The sequence below is a fragment of the Drosophila sulfurigaster genome, unplaced genomic scaffold, assembly GCF_023558435.1.
Source record: "Drosophila sulfurigaster albostrigata strain 15112-1811.04 unplaced genomic scaffold, ASM2355843v2 ctg48_pilon, whole genome shotgun sequence".
In the NCBI taxonomy this organism is placed as follows: Eukaryota; Metazoa; Arthropoda; class Insecta; order Diptera; family Drosophilidae; genus Drosophila; species Drosophila sulfurigaster.
Window position 1 is genome coordinate 1 of NW_026909715.1, and position 24,018 is coordinate 24,018.

Sequence of the window (24,018 nt, forward strand, 5' to 3'; positions counted from 1 at the left end):
TAATTTCGACGTCACCTCTTCTTCTGCTTCTTTGTGTTGTACATTCGTTTTCTTTGCCGGCGTTTTTTTTGTTTTCTTTACTGGCGTATTCAGTGTAGCCATTGTGTATGTATCCCGCAACGCAGAAACGCAATTACGCAGATGATCACCAAAATTGAATTGAATTGAATTTTTGCAACTTCCACTGAAGTACTACTGCTTATTGGATTCGGACCTTTCAACTTATTTTTTGAAATAAGGGCTTCAACTTACAAGACCCTATTTCACAACTTTGCAACTGTTCCGTCTATCCGTATTTTCAGCAACAACTTTCAATTTTTCACACACAAGACTCACGACCGGTTGAGCCCCAAATGTAAAAGTATTTTTATTGAATGTAAATTAATTGTTTATTATAAATCGTGATAACTTGAATGAGTGAATAATACTACGCATAATATTTTATAACTACGACTTTTTTGCAGCAACGACTTAACACTTCCGCGACTTTTCAAGGAGTGAAGTGCGTTCGCAACTCTTGTTCTTCTTCATATTTAACAGAGTGCATGAGCTGCCGGATCGCTAAACTTATTATTAACAGAAGTGACCTGTTTACATATATTTCACTTGTGAAATTTTTCTCATATGACATGCCTGCGCGACATCACCACCCCTATAAAGGTTTTGTGACACGTTTTCTGCAATGCTTTTATTTTATTTAGTATTACCATCTAACGTATCTTTTTGTTGCACTAATTTAATAATACAACAGTAAAACTTCATTATTTTTAACTTTTAATCATATTGCCTTCTATATGATTATTTTCATATATTATTTATATATGACTTATGCCGGCAAGACTCACTCCATATACATAGTCATATATATTTCACTTGTGAAATTTTTCTCATATGACATGCCTGCCCGACCTCACCACCCCTATAAAGGTTTTGTGACACGTTTTCTGCAATGCTTTTATATTATTTAGTATTACCATCTAACGTATCTTTTTGTTGCACTAATTTAATAATACAACAGTAAAACTTCATTATTTTTAACTTTTTTTATCATATTGCCTTCTATATGATTATTTTCATATATTATTTATATATGACTTATGCCGGCAAGACTCACTCCATATACATAGTCATATATATTTCAATTTGTGAAATTTTTCTCATATGACATGCCTGCTCGACATCACCACCCCTATATAGGTTTTGTGACACGTTTTCTACAACCAGCTCATTTTACTAAGGTCTACCATCTAATGTATATTTATGTTGCACTAATTTAATAATACAACAGCAAAACTTCATTATTTTTAACTTGTATAATCATATTGCCTTCTATATGATTATATTCATATATTATTTATATATGACTTATGCCGGCAAGACTCACTCCATATACATAGTCATATATATTTCACTTGTGAAATTTTTCTCATATGACATGCCTGCCCGACCTCACCCACCCCTATAAAGGTTTTGTGACACGTTTTCTGCAATGCTTTTTTTATTTAGTATTACCATCTAACGTATCTTTTTGTTGCACTAATTTAATAATACAACAGTAAAACTTCATTATTTTTAACTTTTTTAATCATATTGCCTTCTATATGATTATTTTCATATATTATTTATATATGACTTATGCCGGCAAGACTCACTCCATATACATAGTCATATATATTTCACTTGTGAAATTTTTCTCATATGACATGCCTGCTCGACATCACCACCCCTATAAAGGTTTTGTGACACGTTTTCTGCAATGCTTTTATTTTATTTAGTATTACCATCTAACGTATCTTTTTGTTGCACTAATTTAATAATACAACAGTAAAACTTCATTATTTTTAACTTTTTAATCATATTGCCTTCTATATGATTATTTTCATATATTATTTATATATGACTTATGCCGGCAAGACTCACTCCATATACATAGTCATATATATTTCACTTGTGAAATTTTTCTCATATGACATGCCTGCCCGACCTCACCACCCCTATAAAGGTTTTGTGACACGTTTTCTGCAATGCTTTTATTTTATTTAGTATTACCATCTAACGTATCTTTTTGTTGCACTAATTTAATAATACAACAGTAAAACTTCATTATTTTTAACTTTTAATCATATTGCCTTCTATATGATTATTTTCATATATTATTTAAATATGACTTATGCCGGCAAGACTCACTCCATATACATAGTCATATATATTTCACTTGTGAAATTTTTCTCATATGACATGCCTGCTCGACATCACCACCCCTATATAGGTTTTGTGACACGTTTTCTACAACCAGCTCATTTTACTAAGGTCTACCATCTAATGTATCTTTATGTTGCACTAATTTAATAATACAACAGCAAAACTTCATTATTTTTAACGTGTATAATCATATTGCCTTCTATATGATTATATTCATATATTATTTATATATGACTTATGCCGGCAAGACTCACTCCATATACATAGTCATATATATTTCACTTGTGAAATTTTTCTCATATGACATGCCTGCCCGACCTCACCTCCCCTATAAAGGTTTTGTGACACGTTTTCTGCAATGCTTTTATTTTATTTAGTATTACCATCTAACGTACCTTTTTGTTGCACTAATTTAATAATACAACAGTAAAACTTCATTATTTTTAACTTTTTTAATCATATTGCCTTCTATATGATTATTTTCATATATTATTTATATATGACTTATGCCGGCAAGACTCACTCCATATACATAGTCATATATATTTCACTTGTGAAATTTTTCTCATATGACATGCCTGCCCGACCTCACCACCCCTATAAAGGTTTTGTGACACGTTTTCTGCAATGCTTTTATATTATTTAGTATTACCATCTAACGTATCTTTTGTTGCACTAATTTAATAATACAACAGTAAAACTTCATTATTTTTAACTTGTTTAATCATATTGCCTTCTATATGATTATTTTCATATATTATTTATATATGACTTATGCCGGCAAGACTCACTCCATATACATAGTCATATATATTTCACTTGTGAAATTTTTCTCATATGACATGCCTGCTCGACATCACCACCCCTATATAGGTTTTGTGACACGTTTTCTACAACCAGCTCATTTTACTAAGGTCTACCATCTAATGTATATTTATGTTGCACTAATTTAATAATACAACAGCAAAACTTCATTATTTTTAACTTGTATAATCATATTGCCTTCTATATGATTATATTCATATATTATTTATATATGACTTATGCCGGCAAGACTCACTCCATATACATAGTCATATATATTTCACTTGTGAAATTTTTCTCATATGACATGCCTGCCCGACCTCACCACCCTATAAAGGTTTTGTGACACGTTTTCTGCAATGCTTTTATTTTATTTAGTATTACCATCTAACGTATCTTTTTGTTGCACTAATTTAATAATACAACAGTAAAACTTCATTATTTTTAACTTTTTAATCATATTGCCTTCTATATGATTATATTCATATATTATTTATATATGACTTATGCCGGCAAGACTCACTCCATATACATAGTCATATATATTTCACTTGTGAAATTTTTCTCATATGACATGCCTGCTCGACATCACCACCCCTATATAGGTTTTGTGACACGTTTTCTACAACCAGCTCATTTTACTAAGGTCTACCATCTAATGTATCTTTATGTTGCACTAATTTAATAATACAACAGCAAAACTTCATTATTTTAACTTGTATAATCATATTGCCTTCTATATGATTATATTCATATATTATTTATATATGACTTATGCCGGCAAGACTCACTCCATATACATAGTCATATATATTTCACTTGTGAAATTTTTCTCATATGACATGCCTGCCCGACCTCACCACCCCTATAAAGGTTTTGTGACACGTTTTCTGCAATGCTTTTATTTTATTTAGTATTACCATCTAACGTATCTTTTTGTTGCACTAATTTAATAATACAACAGTAAAACTTCATTATTTTTAACTTTTTAATCATATTGCCTTCTATATGATTATTTTCATATATTATTTATATATGACTTATGCCGGCAAGACTCACTCCATATACATAGTCATATATATTTCACTTGTGAAATTTTTCTCATATGACATGCCTGCTCGACATCACCACCCCTATATAGGTTTTGTGACACGTTTTCTACAACCAGCTCATTTTACTAAGGTCTACCATCTAATGTATCTTTATGTTGCACTAATTTAATAATACAACAGCAAAACTTCATTATTTTTAACTTGTATAATCATATTGCCTTCTATATGATTATTTTCATATATTATTTATATATGACTTATGCCGGCAAGACTCACTCCATATACATAGTCATATATATTTCACTTGTGAAATTTTTCTCATATGACATGCCTGCCGACCTCACCACCCCTATAGAGGTTTTGTGACACGTTTTCTGCAATGCTTTTATTTTATTTAGTATTACCATCTAACGTATCTTTTTGTTGCACTAATTTAATAATACAACATTAAAACTTCATTATTTTTAACTTTTTTAATCATATTGCCTTCTATATGATTATTTTCATATATTATTTATATATGACATGCCGGCAAGACTCACTCCATATACATAGTCATATATATTTCACTTGTGAAATTTTTCTCATATGACATGCCTGCCCGACCTCACCACCCCTATATAGGTTTTGTGACACGTTTTCTACAACCAGCTCATTTTACTAAGGTCTACCATCTAATGTATCTTTATGTTGCACTAATTTAATAATGCAACAGTAAAACTTCATTATTTTTAACTTTTTAATCATATTGCCTTCTATATGATTGTTTTCATATATTATTTATATATGACATGCCGGCAAGACTCACTCCATATACATAGTCATATATATTTCACTTGTGAAATTTTTCTCATATGACATGCCTGCCCGACCTCACCACCCCTATATAGGTTTTGTGACACGTTTTCTACAACCAGCTCATTTTACTAAGGTCTACCATCAAATGTATCTTTATGTTGCACTAATTTAATAATGCAACAGTAAAACTTCATTATTTTTAACTTTTTTAATCATATTGCCTTCTATATGATTGTTTTCATATATTATTTATATATGACATGCCGGCAAGACTCACTCCATATACATAGTCATATATATTTCACTTGTGAAATTTTTCTCATATGACATGCCTGCTCGACATCACCACCCCTATATAGGTTTTGTGACACGTTTTCTACAACCAGCTCATTTTACTAAGGTCCACCACCTAATGTATCTTTATGTGGCACTAATTTAATAATACAACAGCAAAACTTCATTATATTATCATCAATAATTTGTATTAAATACAAGTACAATCGTAAATTGTTTAACATTGTTTAAAATTTTTGTCAAAGTTGAAATGATATGTCAGTTCAATAAAAAATTCACCAAGTCCAAAAAAATGTTTTCTCAAGTTTAACTCGAATTCTTATCTTAGTATATTAATAAACTGTATTAAATGCTATTTAAAAGTTTTTCATTCAATTTTCACATGTTGAAATTTTTGCCAATGTTGAACTCATATCTCGGTAGAACCTCATATCATATGGCTGCAGTTCAATAAAAATTCACCAAGTCCAAAAAATTTTTTCTCAAGTTAAATTCAAAATCTTATCTCATTATATTAATAAACTGTATAAAATGCTATTTAAAAAGTTTTTCATTCAATTTTCACATGTTGAAATTTTTGTCAATGTTGAACTCATATCTCGGTAGAACCTCATATCATATGGCTGCAGTTCAAAAAAAAATTCACCAAGTCCAAAAAAATTTTTTCTCAAGTTAAATTCAAAATCTTATCTCATTATATTAATAAACTGTATAACATGCTATTTAAAAGTTTTTCATTCAATTTTCACATGTTGAAATTTTTTGTCAATGTTGAACTCATATCTCGGTAGAACCTCATATCATATGGCTGCAGTTCAAAAAAAATTCACCAAGTCCAAAAAAATTTTTCTCAAGTTAAATTCAAAATCTTATCTCATTATATTAATAAACTGTATAACATGCTATTTAAAAATTTTTTTAGAACCTCATATCATATGGCTGCAGTTCAATAAAAATTCACCAAGTCCAAAAAATTTTTCTCAAGTTAAATTGAAAATCTTATCTCATTATATTAATAAACTGTATAACATGCTATTTAAAAGTTTTTATTCTATTTTCACATGTTGAAATTTTTTGTCAATGTTAAACTCATATCTCGGTAGAACCTCATATCATTTGGCTGCAGTTCAATAAAAATTCACCAAGTCCAAAAAATTTTTTCTCAAGTTAAATTCAAAATCTTATCTCATTATATTAATAAACTGTATAAAATGCTATTTGAAAAGTTTTTCTTCAATTTTCATATGTTGAAATTTTTGTCATATTTCGCTAGAACCTCATATCATATGGCTGCAGTTCAATAAAAATTCACCAAGTCCAAAAATTTTTTCTCAAGTTAAATTCAAAATCTTATCTCATTATATTAATAAACTGTATAAAATGCTATTTAAAAGTTTTTCATTCAATTTTCACATGTTGAAATTTTTGTCAATGTTGAACTCATATCTCGGTAGAACCTCATATCATATGGCTGCAGTTCAATAAAAATTCACCAAGTCCAAAAAAATTTTTCTCAAGTTAAATTCAAAATCTTATCTCATTATATTAATAAACTGTATAAAATGCTATTTAAAAGTTTTTCATTCAATTTTGACATGTTGAAATTTTTTGTCAATGTTGAACTCATATCTCGGTAGAACCTCATATCATATGGCTGCAGTTCAATAAAAATTCACCAAGTCCAAAAAATTTTTCTCAAGTTAAATTCAAAATCTTATCTCATTATATTAATAAACTGTATAAAATGCTATTTAAAAAGTTTTTCATTCAATTTTCACATGTTGAAATTTTTGTCAATGTTGAACTCATATCTCGGTAGAACCTCATATCATATGGCTGCAGTTCAATAAAAAATTCACCAAGTCCAAAAAAATTTTTTCTCAAGTTAAATTCAAAATCTTATCTCATTATATTAATAAACTGTATAACATGCTATTTAAAAAGTTTTTTATTCTATTTTCACATGTTGAAATTTATTGTCAATGTTGAACTCATATCTCGGTAGAACCTCATATCATTTGGCTGCAGTTCAATAAAAATTCACCAAGTCCAAAAAAATTTTTCTCAAGTTAAATTCAAAATCTTATCTCATTATATTAATAAACTGTATAACATGCTATTTAAAAAGTTTTTTATTCTATTTTCAATTTGAAATTTTTGTCAATGTTGAACTCATATCTCGGTAGAACCTCATATCATATGGCTGCAGTTCAATAAAAATTCACCAAGTCCAAAAAATTTTTCTCAAGTTAAATTCAAAATCTTATCTCATTATATTAATAAACTGTATAAAATGCTATTTAAAAGTTTTTCATTCAATTTTCACATGTTGAAATTTTTTGTCAATGTTGAACTCATATCTCGGTAGAACCTCATATCATATGGCTGCAGTTCAATAAAAAATTCACCAAGTCCTGTATAACATGCTAAAAAAGTTTTTTTCTCAAGTTAAATTGAAATATCTTATCTCATTATATTAATAAACTGTATAACATGCTATTTAAAAAGATTCTATTTTGACATGTTGAAATTTTTTGTCAATGTTGAACTCATATCTCGGTAGAACCTCATATCATTTGGCTGCAGTTCAATAAAAAATTCACCAAGTCCAAAAAATTTTTCTCAAGTTAAATTCAAAATCTTATCTCATTATATTAATAAACTGTATAAAACATATCATTTGGCTGCATTTCAATAAAAATTCACCAAGTCCAAAAAAAATTTTTTCTCAAGTTAAATTCAAAATCTTATCTCATTATATTAATAAACATATGAAAAAATAGAACCTCATATCATATGGCTAGTTCAATAAAAATTCACCAAGTCCAAAAAATTTTTCTCAAGTTAAATTCAAAATCTTATCTCATTATATTAATAAACTGTATAAAATGCTATTTAAAAAGTTTTTCATTCAATTTTCACATGTTGAAATTTTTTGTCAATGTTGAACTTATCTCGGTAGAACCTCATATCATATGGCTGCAGTTCAATAAAAATGTCCAAAAAATTTTTTCTCAAGGAAAATCTTATCTCATTATATTTAAACTGTATAACATGCTATTTAAAAGTTTTTACCAATTTTTTGTCAATGAACTCATATCTCGGTAGAACCTCATATCATTTGGCTGCAGTTCAATAAAAAATTCACCAAGTCCAAAAAACAAGTTAAATTCATATCTCATTATATTAATAAAAATAAATGCATATTTAAAATATGCAAGTATTTTATGTACAAACATATTAAATGCATACTTAAAATACGCAAGTATTCTGTACAATAGATACATATATTTTCGCCACTATATGATGCCGTCCTTTTGCTACCAAATAAATATGTATAACTAACACATACTAAATAAATGCATATTTAAAATATGCAAGTATACACATAGATATACTATGCATATTCTTAATTTTCGCCACTAATATGATGGCGTCCTTTTGCTACCAAATAAATATATATTACCAACGCATAATAAATAAATGCATATTTAAAATACGCAAGTATTTTGTAAACAAATTTTCGCCACTAATATGATGGCGTCCTTTTGGCTACCAAATAAATATATATTACCAACGCATAATAAATAAATGCATATTTAAAATATGCAAGTATTTTGTACACATAGATATACTATGCATATTCTTAATTTTCGCCACTAATATGATGGCGTCCTTTTGGCTACCAAATAAATATATATTACCAACGCATAATAAATAAATGCATATTTAAAATATGCAAGTATTTTGTACACATAGATATACTATGCATATTCTTAATTTTCGCCACTAATATGATGGCGTCATTTTGCTACCAAATAAATATATATTACCAACGCATAATAAATAAATGCATATTTAAAATACGCAAGTATTTTGTAAACAAATTTTCGCCACTAATATGATGGCGTCCTTTTGGCTACCAAATAAATATATATTACCAACGCATAATAAATAAATGCATATTTAAAATATGCAAGTATTTTGTAAACAAATTTTCGCCACTAATATGATGGCGTCCTTTTGGCTACCAAATAAATATATATTACCAACGCATAATAAATAAATGCATATTTAAAATATGCAAGTATTTTGTACACATAGATATACTATGCATATTTTTAATCTTCGCCACTAATATGATGGCGTCCTTTTGGCTACCAAATAAATATATATAATTAACGCATACTAAATAAATGCATATTTAAAATATACAAGTATATTTTGTACACATTGATATATTATTTATTTATATATATAATATATTCATATATTATATAAATATTCTTCTTATATGCGTAATTGTATAACATAATTATGCATACAATTTTGCATATTTATATATATAAACATATATACGTTTCCATATATACATCATACATATAATATTTTTTATATATGCCTTAAACATATATATTTTATCGAATCGTCAAGCAAAGGATAAGCTTCAGTGGATCGCAGTATGGCAGCTGCTCAACCACTTACAACACCTTGCCTGTTATAAAAGTCGTTTACAATTGATTCAAGGCTTTGTCATTGTATTAAATAATGTTTTAATATATAACTAGCGCGGCACCAGGTGATCGAAGATCCTCCCAATTTACTATGTTATATGTAACATTGGCATCACATCCATCGTCGTCTATTAAATGAATAATAAACTTTTAATGGTTTAGAAGCCATACAATGCAAATTGCCCTTATTTATCATTGCAGTCCAGCACGGATACGACCTTAGAGGCGTTCAGGCATAATCCAACGGACGTAGCGTCATACCACTGTTCGCTCGAACAAGTATTGTGCCATTGGTCCGTACCTGCGGTTCCTCTCGTACTACGCAGGAATGCTGTCGCAACAACGTTTTGTCATTAGTAGGGTAAAACTAACCTGTCTCACGACGGTCTAAACCCAGCTCACGTTCCCTTGCATGGGTGAACAATCCAACGCTTGGTGAATTTTGCTTCACAATGATAGGAAGAGCCGACATCGAAGGATCAAAAGCGACGTCGCTATGAACGCTTGGCCGCCACAAGCCAGTTATCCCTATGGTAACTTTTCTGACACCTCTTGTTAAAACTCTTTAAACCAAAAGGATCGATAGGCCGAGCTTTTGCTGTCCCTGTGTGTACTGAACACCGAGATCAAGTCAGCATTTGCCCTTTTGCTCTATGTGTGGTTTCTGTCCGCACTGAGCTGGCCTTGGGACACCTCCGTTATTATTTGAGAGATGTACCGCCCCAGTCAAACTCCCTACCTGGCAATGTCCTTGAATTGGATCATACCTGAGTAATTGGAGTTATACCAAATTTTTAATTTGAGAATACATAAATGCACTCTCTCATTAATGAATTTGTTTGCGATTATATAACAAACTCGTGATACTTTGATCAAGAAGCTTGCATCAAAACCCAATACCATAAGATATAATAAATATATCCGTATAATGGCTAGGAAATGATACACGTTCCATTTAATCAAGTAAGTAAGGAAACAATAAGAGTAGTGGTATTTCATTGTCGATACTAAACCGAAATTTAATATCTCCCACTTATTCTACACCTCTTATGTCTCCTTACACTGCCAGATTAGAGTCAAGCTCAAAAGGGTCTTCTTTCCCCGCTAATTATTCCAAGCCCGTTCCCTTGGCTGTGGTTTCGCTAGATAGTAGATAGGGACAGTAGGAATCTCGTTAATCCATTCATGCGCGTGCGCGTCACTAATTAGATGACGAGGCATTTGGCTATTTTTTTGTAGGAAATGAATTTGCCCACACAACAATGCCATATATGGATGGCACGTCATATGACTGTTTTCCCTTTACTTTGTACACAATAGATGTTGGCCAGTGTAGTTGACTTTCAATGAGGAAAGTAAACCTCGGTGCTAACCCACTCCTTGGCGATATCCAGTATGGAACATGAACGTCTTAAAGCCGCAGACTCCGCCATCTACCACCCTGGTACTGATAATATTGCTATCACCAGCGTTAAGGACTCCCAGTGCTCTCAGTCGTTTTACCGACCGATAGCTCCAGATGCCCCTCCAGTTTAGCGTAGCAGAAACGATTTTAATGTCCTCATGTGCCTGATAATCCCGAACCAGAGCCGTTCGTACGTCCTGTCTGTCGTAGATCTCAACCTTACTCTGATGAGCTTGGTCAAGATCAAGTCCGTCAGTCACTACCTGAGCGTCGATCACTATCGTGTGATCTGGTCGGAAACCCACCAGGTCCGGCTTATATATCCTGTTCTCTCCTGCAGACTTGGTTCAGCAATGACAGAGTAGCCTCTCGTCTCAAGTCCCCGCTTGAGATAATTAGCTACACTGTTGTGTCTAGCCACCCGCCTCCCATGCGTACGATGACACTTCTGCAGAATGTGGTTTAGTGATTCGGGAGCATCACATCCTGCACGACACTGCCTCTCCAATTCGTGCCTTCCCTCGTGGTACGAGACCGCGTGGGTAGGGCATTTATCCGCAGTTTGATCCCATTCAAATAAGCTTTTCCAGTTAACAAACGCGTGGGTGCGACAACCCACCCGTGTTGCGGAGCATAACGCCCTGCTTCACGGAGACCGCTACCATCAACAGAGGAGTGCAACCTATCCGCCCAGTACGAGTCGATCAAAGGCGTGTATCCAGAGCCGCGTCTCCCGATGCCTTGCACCTATCTCGGGCCCTCCGAATTTCCGCACTAAGGAACGAACTGGCTGTCTCGGATTGCTCGAGGTGGGGCCATTTTATGTTCGTTAACCTCTGTATGCGCAGCATTGGAGCTGTCCTTCGAACTGAGGGAACACCGAGACCCCCACTTGTGTGGGGCATGGAAGAATGCTACTGACACATCCATAGGAAGATCTAACCATTTCCTTACGACCGACCGTACCAGTCTGTCACACTTTCTCAAAACGCCTATTGCCACACTACCAAGGGTTAGCTTGTGATATAGCTGTGGAATGAGGACAGTTCTGAGGGCGAATAACTTCTGCTGTGGCTTCAGGGGACCGCGATATGATATCCAATCTGGGACCAATGTCCTCAGTCGGATTGTAGCGGGCCCTCCCGTCCGCAGTGAACTGGATGCCAAGATACTTCCATTCCTCAGAACGCTTCAAGCTTGGACACTTGCGCGAACCTACACAAAAGCTCCGTGATTCGATCACAGTACACTTCTGCTTCGGTTGCCCCTTGACACTAACAGTAAAACACTTATTAGCGTTTAGGGTCAGCCCAACGGACGCCAAAAAGGAGACCGTGGTATCCAATAATGCCTGAAGGCCCTTCGGTGTAGAAGCAAACAACACCAGATCGTCTGCGAACGCTGCAGCGTTTGTTTTGGCATTTCCGACACTGACACCAATCTCGTCCGGTAGAGACCTGAGCAACCGGTCGATGACCAAGTTGAACATATGTGGAGACAAAGGGTCACCCTGCTTCACACCTCTAGCAGGGACGAATTCCTCTGATCTCCAGCCTTTACCATTGAGACTAGTGCCACCTCCCTAGTACAAGCTACGTACGTAGTCAACAAAACCCGTTGGTGCACCATACGCGGATAGGGTGTCAATTACCGCTGCGTGAGACACAGAGTCAAACGCTTTGCTGACATCAAGTGTCGCGATATAACACGACGCATGACGTCTATGGTGGTCCCTCAGGATTAAGTCAACTATTGTCGCGTTATCGGCGCAACCGTCAGTAGGAAGAAACCCCCGCTGACGCGGATCCCAATCGACTGATGAGGCCAATCGAGATGCCAAGATGGCATTGAGTTGTCTAACTATGACAGAAGGCACCGATATCGGACGGAAGTCTTCTGGTCGGGATGCTCTTACCGTCTTCGGGATGAAAACGGTTCGAGCCATTCGGAAGAGTGTGGGTAGTTTGCCGCACCAGAGAATAAGGTTCATTATGCGAAGCATAACACCACTGGGAATACTCCTGGCAGTTCTTGGAGATATTCCGTCCGGTCCGGGAGAAGAATTCAATGGCACTTGATGCAATTGCAGGTCCCTAGACGTAATAGGTGACCATACCCCCTCAAGCAAGTGTCCCATATGGGGCACGGTGCTATTGCAAGAGGAAAGGCTCTGCTGTGTCATGACTTCTCTCCAGTATGGTTCCATAATCTCTTGGTTTGGCATTACCGACTCGTCGGGTCCTGCTAGCAGGGATCCGATGCATCGACCTTTATGTTTGTCCCAGTTGCGCTGAACCCTAGCGAACTGCTGCCTTCTATTTTGTCTCCTATTGCGAGGCTCAGGAAAGACTCTCGCCGAAACCGGACCTTCGTTTCGATTCGGAAAAATTTCAGGAGATAGTTAGACAAACACTGGAGAGTTGCTTCTTTGCCCGAAGTCTGAGCTCCATCAACGATAGATTGCAGAACCTCGACTCTCCACGATCGATTACATCCCACAGGGCCGAAGCCCCGCAGTATCCGCATGAGGACGTCGTCCGAATGTATCGATGGTGTGATTGGAACCGACTCTGACATTGAAGAAGAAGACTCAAGCCCACTTATACTAGGGCGGCGCGTAATGGTTTGTGGTTCATTAATTTCGGGGATAAGAGCCGCTTGCCCTCTTAGCTGCTCGATTTTTGCCTTATAATTATCCCTCTGTCGACACTTTTTAATAGCATCGACACTGCGTTCTGGAAAATGCAACGCCAGCTTTTTATTAATGAACCTCTCGCCATTTGCTATGAGCTCAAGTTCCTTCCTCGCCATCATGGCCAATTCTTCCTCACACCACCTGGTTTTCACGTCAACACGCGTACGAAGCTCATCAAGCCTGTCTTTGTGCTGACGCGACATGTGGACACCTAAACCGGTCTTTGTTCCAAAAGATCGGCCGCATTCCACACATAGATGTCCAACAACTGGATTAGCATCTACGTTCCTTCCCTGATGGGCTCCTACGGATGCCGTAGGAGAATTCACTGAATAACTTTCAGCTATCCGAGGCATGTTATTAGAGTTTGCACCATCAGTTTTCAGGACCATCGGGGTGGTAACCCAATGGCCCCTTTCGCCGCTCATATTCGCTGCTGCCGAAACTACATCGGTCCAGCACCCGGAGGACACCACGAGGAGGCCACATTTTAGTGGGGCACATGTTGCCTATGAGTCGACTTGATCTGACTAACGAAGGACGGTAGCCCATTTGCCATTGCTGAGAAATGAACCATTATTCCCCTTCTGCAGACCCATTGATCCTCCTTGAATTTTTTCACTTTGACATTCAGAGCACTGGGCAGAAATCACATTGTGTCAACACCCGCTAGGGCCATCACAATGCTTTGTTTTAATTAGACAGTCGGATTCCCCAAGTCCGTGCCAGTTCTGAATTGATTGTTAATTGATAATCGTTATAATTTAAAAGAACTAACTGGTTGCCCAACTAGTATTCTTAAAAATTTTAGCAAGAAAGTTCCACAATTGGCTACGTAACTAAACTATCCGGGGAACAAGAAACTATCATAAATGATAGAAACTCTATTTACCCAGAACGAGCACATAAACCATGTTATTGTTTCCCAATCAAGCCCGACTATCTCAATCTTCAGAGCCAATCCTTATCCCGAAGTTACGGATCTAATTTGCCGACTTCCCTTACCTACATTATTCTATCGACTAGAGACTCTTCACCTTGGAGACCAGCTGCGGATATTGGTACGGCCTGTTGAGAAGTTTGCGTGTCCCCACCATAAATTTTCAAGGTCCGAGGAGAAAATATCGACACAACAATATATGTCATGCTCTTCTAGCCCATCTACCATATCTCTCTGCGAAAGACTTCCATGGTAGTACGGCTATAAAACAGAAAAGAAAACTCTTCCGATATCTCTCGACGGCTTCTTTATGGTCGTTCCTGTTGCCAGGATGAGCACGAGGCCCATATTTAATAACAAACGGATACTCAACAGGTTACGGAATTGGAACCGTATTCCCTTTCGTTCAAAATTATTCAAGTTTTTTAATTATGATAAAATTTAAATTTTAGTTACTTTTTTACTTGAAAATTTTCGGCTTTCGCCTTGAACTTAGGACCGACTAACTCGTGATCAACCACTGTTCACACGAAACCCTTCTCCACTTCAGTCCTCCAAGGTCTCATTCGATTATTTGCTACTACCACCAAGATCTGTACCAATGACGGCTCCATGCAGGCTTACGCCAAACACTTCTAAGCACACCATTGTACCTTCCTACTCACTAAAGTTTCAAAATTTATATTACAAGTAATATAAATCATCTACTTTAGCGGTAATGTATAGGTATACAACTTAAGCGCCATCCATTTTAAGGGCTAGTTGCTTCGGCAGGTGAGTTGTTACACACTCCTTAGCGGATTTCGACTTCCATGATCACCGTCCTGCTGTTTTAAGCAACCAACGCCTTTCATGGTTTCTGAATGAGTTGTTAATTTGGGCACCGTAACATTACGTTTGGTTCATCCCACAGCGCCAGTTCTGCTTACCAAAAGTGGCCCACTGGGCACATTATATCATAACCTTAAACTTCATATCAAGAAAGTTAAGGTTCTTACCCATTTAAAGTTTGAGAATAGGTTAAGATCGTTTCGACCCTAAGGCCTCTAATCATTCGCTTTACCAGATAAGATTATTTTATACAATAGTTAAATGCACCAGCTATCCTGAGGGAAACTTCGGAAGGAACCAGCTACTAGATGGTTCGATTGGTCTTTCGCCCTATACTCAATTCTGACAATCGATTTGCACGTCAGAACTGTTTCGGTCTTCCATCAGGGTTTCCCTGACTTCAACCTGATCAAGTATAGTTCACCATCTTTCGGGTCACAGCATATATGCTCAAGGTGCGTTCCAGTTAGAGGCATAAATAATATAAATATTATTATACATAACTATATAGAACGCCCCGGGATTGCGTTAATTAACTATAAATAGTTAAAAACTAATCCCAATAATAGTCAAGTTAATTACGCTATTAGGTTTATATCCCAATAACTTGCACATATGTTAGACTCCTTGGTCCGTGTTTCAAGACGGGTCCCGAAGGTATCCTGAATCTTTCGCATTGTTAATCATACAAGTGCTTATAATAAACATAAAAATTAATGATAATCATGCCATTATATAATTCCGAAAAATTAACGCACTGTACTCATATAATCTATCAGCACTTTATCAAATTTTTGAAATTTATTTTATGTTAAAATGCAAGCACTCTAATTTAAATAAACTCTTATCAAAATTGTTTGATAAATTCCATACATGCTAATAGATTACAATGTCCTTATATGGAAAAAATGCACACTATCGTTATAATATTGATTAAATATTACAATTCTAATGATGAATTTTCCATAACGGATATTCAGGTTCATCGGGCTTAACCTCTAAGCAGTTTCACGTACTATTTAACTCTCTATTCAGAGTTCTTTTCAACTTTCCCTCACGGTACTTGTTTACTATCGGTCTCATGGTTATATTTAGTTTTAGATGGAGTTTACCACCCACTTAGTGCTGCACTATCAAGCAACACGACTCTTTGGAAACATCATCTAATAATCATTAACGTTATACGGGCCTGGCACCCTCTATGGGTAAATGGCCTCATTTAAGAAGGACTTAAATCGTTAATTTCTCATACTAGAATATTGACGTTCCATACACTGCATCTCACATTTGCCATATAGACAAAGTGACTTAGTGCTGAACTGATTTCTTTTCGCTCTCCGCTACTAAGAAAATCCTTGTTAGTTTCTTTTCCTCCCTAATTAATATGCTTAAATTCAGGGGGTAGTCCCATATGAGTTGAGGTTGTTTAATTACACTTATAGACAATTCTCTGCCTATTTTGAAATATACTATCTTTTTTGAAGGTCCATAATATTCACAAAATTATTCTTTATATCATATTCGTTAATAAGAGGCAATTCTAGTTTATAAAATAATATATTTTATGCTAGACATTCCTCAGTATTATTTGAAATGAATAAAGAACATATAATTCTTCAAATTTCTCATGCAACAGAGTTTTAGTATTTTCATTTATTAATTCATATTATGAATATCTTAAGCGAGAACTTTTTAGATTCACACTTATATTATCCAATAATATACAATGTGCTTAAAATTCCGAAAAATTTTAAACAACTTATTTAGCATAGTCTTACAACCCTCAACCATATGTAGTCCAAGCAGCACTAAAAATTAATTAAAGTACATAACAGCATGGACTGCGATATGCGTTCAAAATGTCGATGTTCATGTGTCCTGCAGTTCACACGATGACGCACAGTTTGCTGCGTTCTTCATCGACCCATGAGCCGAGTGATCCACCGCTTAGAGTGATACAATTTTTTTTTTATTTCATTACGTCAACAATATTTTTATTGAAAGAAATTAAAAATACACCATTTTACTGGCATATATCAATTCCTTCAATAAAATTTTTTATACCTAAATAAATGTTGCGAAATGTCTTAGTTTTACATAATCGATAATAATAAGATATATGACAAGTATATTTTAGCTAAATTTATTTATTATGATCAACATATGTAAAGCGTTAACCTGCAAACAGGTACAACATTGTTTTTCTTTAGGTGTTGCGAACCAATGTATGCGCACTGGAATATGCACAATACATTTTGCAACGCATGTATATTATGGTACATATACACGCAGTTTTTATTTTATCCAAAACACATAAAACACTCTTAATACAGTATATAATAATAATAATACATAACAAACGGTTTTTAGCTAATTTAAATTATTATATGTTGCATAATTGTATCTCATATGATTGAATAAAATATTTATATTTATTAGTTACTTAATTTATTAAATATTGCAATTCCTAAAAAGAGAAAAACAAATTTAATTTATTAACGGTTAGATGCATTAAAACAATAATGATCCTTCCGCAGGTTCACCTACGGAAACCTTGTTACGACTTTTACTTCCTCTAAATAATCAAGTTCGGTCAACTTTTGCGAAACAACCGCAACACACAAGGCGTCACAGTGATCACGTCCGGAGACCTCACTAAATAATTCAATCGGTAGTAGCGGCGGGCGGTGTGCACAAAGGGCAGGGACGTAATCAATGCGAGTTAATGACTCACACTTACTGGGAATTCCAAGTTCATGTGAACAGTTTCAGTTCACAATCCCAAGCATGAAAGTGGTTCAGCGGTTTACCCGGACCTCTCGGTCTAGGAAATACACGTTGATACTTTCATTGTAGCGCGCGTGCAGCCCAGGACATCTAAGGGCATCACAGACCTGTTATTGCTCAATCTCATTATTGCTAGACGCAATTTGTCCATTTAAGAAGCTAGTGTCCTTATAATGGGACAAACCAACAGGTACGGCTCCACTTATATAAACACATTCAAACACAATAAACATTTTACTGCCACCATGAATGAAGGCTATATAAGCTTCAACACCATAATCCTGAAGATATCTATTTAATATATTTGAGTCTCGTTCGTTATCGGAATTAACCAGACAAATCACTCCACGAACTAAGAACGGCCATGCACCACCACCCATAGATTCGAGAAAGAGCTATCAATCTGTCTTACACACTTATGTTCGGACCTGGTAAGTTTTCCCGTGTTGAGTCAAATTAAGCCGCAGGCTCCACTCCTGGTGGTGCCCTTCCGTCAATTCCTTTAAGTTTCAGCTTTGCAACCATACTTCCCCCGGAGCCCAAAAGCTTTGGTTTCCCGGGAAGCGACTGAGAGAGCCATAAAAGTAGCTACACCCAATTGCTAGCTGGCATCGTTTATGGTTAGAACTAGGGCGGTATCTGATCGCCTTCGAACCTCTAACTTTCGTTCTTAATTAATGAAAACATCTTTGGCAAATGCTTTCGCTTAAGTTAGTCTTACGACGGTCCAAGAATTTCACCTCTCGCGTCGTAATACTAATGCCCCCAAACTATTAATCTATTAATCATTACCTCTTGATCTGAAAACCAATGAAAGCAGAACAGAGGTCTTATTTCATTATCCCATGCACAGAATATTGTAATAGGCCGCTTGTCGTAGTTGAAATTGACTAAGCCTAAAAGTATGCAACATTTTTTTTCTTCTTTTTCTGCACTCATACATAATTATACCTATTATTTATTATATTATTTATTTATATGTTTATTGTCCTAGTTAATTTGTATTATTTAATTTGTTTAGTTGTATAAAATAATTTGTAGTCTGAGAAAATGGTACTCAATGTCTTGTCATGTTTTGTTCGGAGAAGCGGAGCTTTATTTACAAATGAGACTGAAAGCTCCAAAAATAGCGCCATCTATTGGTGGACCACGATACGTACAAGCATGAATAGCTAGATCAGCTGATCGTGTTAAGTCCAGACCACAATAGACAAGCGATTACCTTTTTGAGTAGGATTAATTGTCAAATTTCCGAAAAAAAGGTTTTTGTTGTTGGTTTTGGTTGGAAGAAATGGTTAGCAGGTTATGTACAGAACCTGATAAAGAAAAAGAAAAATAGTGGAAAAGTGCATGTGCTTTAATAATAATAAAAAAAAGGAAAAAGTACATCAGTGAAGTGGTTGGTGTAGTAAGATGCTTAAAACGTACTTGTGAGTATACAAAGATACTTCATTGTATAATTGTTATACTGAGTCGTTAATCTGGTCATCTTCTTTTTTTTTACAAAAGTGCACCTTGCCGTCCACTTGTAGCTGTTTGTCCACTAGAGGAATTTGCCAACTGGCGTAAATAAACCAAGTGCCGTTTTCCAGAATAGGGTAAATATTTGTTATACGTGTATTTAGTTTTTTTTGTTGTTCTAAGTTTAGTTTTGTCTATTTATTTTTAGATTCGGCACCCAGTATTAATTTATATAACTCCGTCATAAATTATAATATAATTGATATAAAACCCAGTTATAATTTATATTAAACCCGGTATTAAGCTGAATAAAATGACCCAGCCATAATGTATAATAACCCAGTGGTAGAATTTTAAATTAATTTAAAATTAAACTTCAACACACACAACTGCTTGATTAACGGCCAACCCCAAAAGCTCCAAGTCGCAGCTGTGCTGGACACATCAGCTGTCTGGGCAACGCAAACATATGAGCTGTTGCTAGCTGCAGACGCTCATTGAGCACAGGAGAATTGCTTCCCAGCAGGTGGTGTTTCTACTGCAAAACACCTGCGTCCGGCAGCCTTGCGATCTCCGTTGGCTATTTGCTCCGCACTTGTGGTGGCATCGATGCCGAGTATCTGCGTCACCCAGGAGGAAGGCGAACGGCAGCTTATTTTTTTGTTTGTTTATTATTGTTAATTTACGTTATGTTGTTTAACTATGCATCTATAAGTGATAGTCCATCAATGTTGTAAGTGTAATATGATGTGGCGAGAAAGTTGAACCAACAACTTTTCGGGGTCCTTCATAATACAAGTACCACTGTACTATTGTATAAAATAGAAATGGCAATCATTTAAGAAGGCATGTAAGGCAACACCTATAGGCAAAATATCTTTGTAAAATTGAATTTAGTTATAAAATTAATGTTTTTGTATTGCCTGAAAAGCATGTAAAACCATACTTGCATACATTTGTATGTATGCATGTTTGTTTTGATCGACGCTACCGGTCATAGCAAGCAGCTTTCATGCAGGCGCAAAAGCTCGCAATTATTATTATTCCCCACAGATACACCACAGACAGGCACCAACACAAGGAAAGATCTTTCTGCGTGGGAGTCTCTAATGTATGTAAGTCTGTTTCACTCTAACTAATTAATAATCTATGAGCTAGAGCTAAAGCTTCCCTTTTGCTGGTGGTCCATCTGACCATAGCGCTGCTACAGCTGTCTGCAGTCCCAGCGGTCAATGACCTTGCGAGACTGGCAATAGCAAAACATTTCATTGAGTGACAGCCATCAGCTGATCCTCATTTTTACTTGCATCTAGTGTTTGCCTATATTCGGTGTGATGGTCTGACATTGCATTTCTAAATGAACCCAAAACTAGTTCATTTTAGCTAAGTTTTTTTCCTTCTCTTAATTTATACAACATTTAAATGCTAAAATAATTATTTATATTATATTTATGCTAGAACATATTTTATATTTATAGGTTAATTATTTTTAGTATTTATTTATTTATTTTTTTTTTTTGGCCTTATTTAATTAATTCTGCCTCATACACACTTACTATGTTTGTCCGTTAAATTATTATTTCTTTATTTATTTTTCTTGTCATTTTTTTTTCTTGTCAATTCATAATGTTGTTAATATTCAAAGTATTTTTGTTATCCGTTAATAAATTAAGTATGTCCGCTTAATTGTTTACTTTTATTTGGAACCATGCATAACCAAGCAGGAGTAGGTTAGCCGAACCACTTCTTTTAGGGATCCTGCCAACTATTAGTTTTTGGCAATGAATGCAGGATCATGGTAGGGTGGGCGTCTGCACACAATAACAGCTGTGTTGCATTAGAGAGTGGCTCCGTCTTCTTTGTTAACCTACCTTCCTCTCCTTCCCTTTCTTTTCTCTTTCACTATTGTTTATTGTAACCTTCCCTTTACACTCCTTCTTTTCTGTCTTCCCTTATGTACGCGAATTTTAAATGTATTATTGTTATAAGTGGTGCGTCCTATTAGTTGGCCCTTTCCTTGAACCCCATGCTATCTGAGCAAAGCCCGGAGAAGCCAGCGCGTACGCCACACTAGTAAACCTTCCACCAGCACCAGACGAATACCTCCTTAGTGATTCGTTACAGATATAATTATAATTTAATAATATATTTTGGCGCCCAATCGTGTGGCCTGTTTTGTGTAGAATCTAAACATGGCCTATATAAAAAAATTATGCTCTAGGATCAATACCATCTAGTGATTCAATTCCTTTTTTGTTTGTCTTTAATCATATTTGGGTACTAGGTTAGTCTCTTTGTGTCTGTGTTATTAGTGAGAAAGTAATACCTCATCAGTTCAGGACCAAAGAACTTAACCAAGACGGTAGTGGTTGACGTTTTCGAAAATAATAGCTTCAAAATGGCTTTATACTCAAACGGTCAAACTGTCTACTGTCGTTTATATGCTATCGTATTTCTTAAGGTGTAGAGCTTACTTTGAAAAAGTTCGTGGACCAGATCTGCCTCTTGCGGTAAGCAAAACACCTAATGAAAACGGTGGAAATAAATTAGTACTACAAAAATAATTCAGCAATGGACAACTAAATTCATTGACTGGGGTTGCATAGTCCCGTGGTGGCGCAAGTCAGCTTAGTGTGTTTAGTATTGTTTATTGTCCGTCTTTAGCAATCATAGAAGTTTAAAATGTAGTAATACTAATTAGGCAATATATTATCAACTGAGTATGGTTTGCATGCGCTATTATGCTATACTTAGTTTTGAAATAATTGCTCTTAAAGTTGGTATTATTAACATAAAGGAGCTTATTGAATGCTTATATTTTCCCCAATTTCTTTTCTTTCCCTTTAGTGGCTGTTAAGGCATTCACATTTCAATTAGTGTTTGAAACGGATCGTGGCTCAGAGCTGCTTTCTCTTCACACTAATTGAAGGTATGCTCATCTAGCAGCTAGTCCTATCCATTCAGGTGGGTTAATTAGAGTATCTGGAGGCTAACTTACACTCTGTGAAGTTTTGCATGGTTTCCAAATATCTTATGAATCGTGTTTGTTTATCAGTTTGTTGAATTTGCATTTGTATTATTATTTATTTATCTATTTATTTGTTCAGTTATTTTTGTGTGTTATTGTTGGTATTTATCTATTTCTTTATTTCATTTTTTTTCTTATTTATTTAAATCTTTATTTATTTATATATTATTTATTTTCCCATTATTATTATTTATTTATACATTTGTTTGGCGTAGCAGAATTTCTCAGTAAATTCTGACGCTTAGGTCTTATTATCATGCCAGGTCAGATAATTCAGGGGGAAACCATTTGTTGTGTTTGTACTCAGGAGGTCGAATATCCAGCTCAGTTACTAGCTACGAGGTGTAATCATTATTTTCACCACGCCTGCTTTGAGACTCGCACTGACAATAGGAATTTATGTCCAGTGTGCCGGACTGTGTTAATAAGATCTTCCATGAATCTTGCTGAAGAGTTGGAAGCGGCCAGTTCAAGTGCAACTATGATAACGAGAGGGCAAGCGAAAGCCGCGGCGGCGGTCGCATCCGCAAATGCCAATGCAGGAAATTCTACTGGTAATGGTAGTAGGTCCAGCTCGCAGCCAAGGCAGCCGACTCCAATTCCACAAGCTCCGCAACCAGTTGTTGCTCAGAGTCCAATAGCTCAGCCAGAGGCAAGTGCTGTTGGCCAAGAAATACAACAGGCAATTGCGGCTGCGATATCAGCAGCATTAGTGCAGCAGACGCAGATACTATCGCAGGTGCTGGAGAATGGGCTTCAGAGAGTAGCTCAGCAACAACTAGCTGTACATAATGAACAATTTCAATCCGTTCCTAGACCTTCTCCACCAAGTCCAAAGCACCAAAGCTTTGAAGAGTTGTTTGGATTACCAAATCGGCTAGAAACGAATCCGTTGGTAAATCAGAGAGCGCCGCAAGTTGGTGTCAACTCTTCGCCACAGGGTTCACAACTTAGTAACAGTTTGCGACCCGATAGAATTAGCCAGATTATTGCTAATTGGAAGCTGAGATACTCTGGTCATTCATCTATGTCGATAGAAGATTTTCTTTATCGCGTAGAAGCATTGACTCGGCAAACCCTTGACGGAGATTTTGAGTTGCTAGCCAAATATGCGAGTAACTTGTTTGAGGGTAGAGGAAGTGAATTTTTCTGGAGGTACCACAAAAGTGTGTCAGAAGTTCGTTGGGCAGATTTATGCAAGGCATTG

The 24,018-nt window shown here is 35.4% G+C and overlaps 1 long non-coding RNA gene, 1 other non-coding gene and 1 pseudogene across 2 annotated transcripts; 1 reads left to right on the forward strand and 2 right to left on the reverse strand.

Annotated features, from left to right (window-relative positions):
- Window positions 1–9,571: 9,571 nt before the first annotated feature.
- LOC133849935 (large subunit ribosomal RNA) lies at window positions 9,572–16,960 on the reverse strand (annotated as a pseudogene).
- A 352-nt stretch (window positions 16,961–17,312) lies between these two features.
- LOC133849932 (5.8S ribosomal RNA) lies at window positions 17,313–17,490 on the reverse strand. Its single transcript, XR_009895526.1, has one exon. It is a non-coding gene; the product is annotated as a 5.8S ribosomal RNA (ribosomal RNA).
- Window positions 17,491–19,666: 2,176 nt separating this feature from the next.
- On the forward strand, window positions 19,667–21,028 carry LOC133849930 (uncharacterized). The gene is made up of 3 exons (XR_009895524.1): window positions 19,667–19,752; window positions 19,832–19,920; window positions 19,992–21,028. It is a non-coding gene; the product is annotated as an uncharacterized LOC133849930 (long non-coding RNA).
- The last annotated feature ends 2,990 nt before the right edge of the window (window positions 21,029–24,018 follow it).